This window comes from Austrofundulus limnaeus, unplaced genomic scaffold, assembly GCF_001266775.1.
Source record: "Austrofundulus limnaeus strain Quisiro unplaced genomic scaffold, Austrofundulus_limnaeus-1.0 Scaffold105, whole genome shotgun sequence".
NCBI classification, from domain to species: Eukaryota; Metazoa; Chordata; class Actinopteri; order Cyprinodontiformes; family Rivulidae; genus Austrofundulus; species Austrofundulus limnaeus.
Genome location: NW_013952507.1, coordinates 797,112 through 799,549, shown reverse-complemented (window position 1 = coordinate 799,549; position 2,438 = coordinate 797,112). Strand labels below are relative to the sequence as shown.

At 36.2% G+C, this 2,438-nt stretch overlaps 1 protein-coding gene across 11 annotated transcripts in view; it reads left to right on the top strand.

Moving 5' to 3' along the window:
* Positions 1–332: 332 nt before the first annotated feature.
* kiaa1109 (KIAA1109 ortholog) overlaps positions 333–2,438 on the top strand; it is a gene marked incomplete in the record, with an annotated part of 88,764 nt that continues 86,658 nt past the window's right edge. For all 11 annotated transcript variants that reach the window (XM_014013742.1, XM_014013745.1, XM_014013751.1 and 8 more), the window contains 1 exon segment: positions 333–474.

Here is a 2,438-nt window from a genome sequence, read left to right as displayed (position 1 = left end):
CTGTAATCTCTCACTGGCATCATTTTCTAAAGAATATAGTGTAATCCTTCATAATGTTTGTAGCTATTTTCCTTTTATTTTCTAAAAAAAACTTAAAAAATATATTTGAACATCAAAATCTACTCGATGTCAAAGTTTTATGTAGGTTGAAGTATCAAAACATACTTTAACATTGAAATGTTGAACATAACTGCTGAACAGATGCTCTTGCTGATTGTTAAAATAAAAATCCTGTCCGCGGTAGGCGTGGTTTAAATATGCTTTACTGCAATTGGTCAGTTCCYGACTCGCTCAGTTTCCTATTGGGTAATACGGCTGCTGCTTTTTGACAGCTCAGGAAGAGAAGCTAACTGGCTATGTAAATATTGAGCACAGGATGCTAGCTGTGCTGGTCTTCACAACGACAAAAAGGGCAGCTACTCCCAAATAATCTGGAGCAAAGATGAAACCAGTCACTGTGTTGGAGATATTAAGGTAAATTACGCGCACGAATGGTCTTGCAGTCATTATGTAAAGAAAGAGAAGTTATAAGATGCGGCCTTCGGTGGTTAGCTTAACAGCTACTAGCCTTGTTGCTAACACCAGTGTATCTGTTTTCCTAATAACTGCATTATTACAAGATAGAAAAGTCGTTTACCGATGAGTAGGTGCTGCGTTTTAGAAACGTTAACACAGGTTACCAAATGAAACGCGTTAATAAGACTTTTCTCATCAAAGTCAAGCCAGGGAGGGAAACCTGGTGATTTGGGATTAGATTGATGATGGCTACTTTCAGTTTGCACATATTTTGCATTCTAGAAAACATCTGAGATTCAAGCAAAACTTAGAAAACACTTGACCTACCTCTGTACATGTTAGTTTTTCAAGTACTCATTCAGTTGTTAGTGTTTTGTCATCACAATAATAAATGTATAGATTCTAATGATTTTATTTTCATGACTTGTACAGATTTGTGGCAATTTGTTACATCTCATCCCATGTTGTAGAGAAAGTAGTTTCAGTCTGAATACAAGATTTGCTGGTACTGAAATGTTTACATACAGCATTTGTGGCTAAAATGAGCTGTCAGTTAAGTCAAGTGTAGCTTATGTTGAATTAATGTGATCATATAAATAAAACCAAAAGTGAAAACGAGCAGGATGGAACGTGAATTAATGTAATGAGTCACCTCTCATGTCCTTTTAGATGGCAGCATTATTTGTGTTTAGGTTTCATAATGCACTGGAGGTCTGAACTTGCCTCACAGGAATGTCTGCTATTTGGCTAACATAGTTTGAATTTCTGATAGTAACTGTACAAGAGATTACATGTACCTAAAACTGAACAAATGAACAACAAACACAAAACAAAATCCAAACTTAGATCAGCTTCTGACAGGTAGCTGGTGTTAGGTCTCGTAAACCCTCGATTCTGTGAACAGATAACCACACTTTGTATATGGATATAATTTATGAACTATTCTTTCTGTTARATTTGTTAAAGTGTTTTTTCAGCCAACATCAGGTGAGATGGATAAGCTGAGGATTTGTGTTTATGTCGTCCAGTTCCACCAGCTTCTTGCCACAAAACTTTGCAAAACAAGTAACGTAAGCTGGTAAACCTTCCCAGTTTCCTAAAAAAAAACCCAGCCCAATATGTCTAATTTGTTTAGTATTCTGAGCAACTTTACATCTTCACTCATTTTATTTATTAAGGTTTTAAAACAGAGACAAAAAAAGGACTTTCTTAAACTTTGGGCAACATGCTTGGTCAGGACTCTGGTTCTTTCCTTTCAGAATAAAAGAAACTTTGTATGCACTTCTGACGGCTGAAACTCTTTCAGTTCCTTTCTTGCCAGCTTTTCTCTTCTTAGTTCTGTCAGTAGATGTTGAAAATGATACATCAGAAAAGTATTATGGGCTCTCAGGAGGTGTTTTGGTCAATGTTTTTAATTTATTTATTTTTATAACTTTATTCATTTCATTTAAACAAAACAAAATCACTGGAACAAAAAAGTAAAAAATAAACAGTAAGAAAACAATATGATCCCCGCTTCGAGTGCTGGGGTCATAATAAATAATACCAATAGAGTGAATGTGATTGGTGGAGTTTTAAAAAGAAACTTTGCAGAGGAATTCAGTAAAGAAAAGGACTTGTTTTAACATATTTTATTAAGTCGTGACATTTTGGCAAAGCTGACAGCCGTCAAGGACGACCCCCACCACCCTCTGCATGAAACCGTGAGGGGGCGGAGCAGCTCCTTCAGACAGAGACTTTAAACATCCTCGCTACAGGACGGAGCGCTTCCATAGGTCATTCATTCCAACTGCAGTTAGACTATATAACACATCATGATGTTATCAGTCACTTGGACAATTCACCTACACTGCCATCACTAATATGCACCTTCATATACATTGATTTTTGTACTGTATGGTGTGTGTGTGTGTATATATATA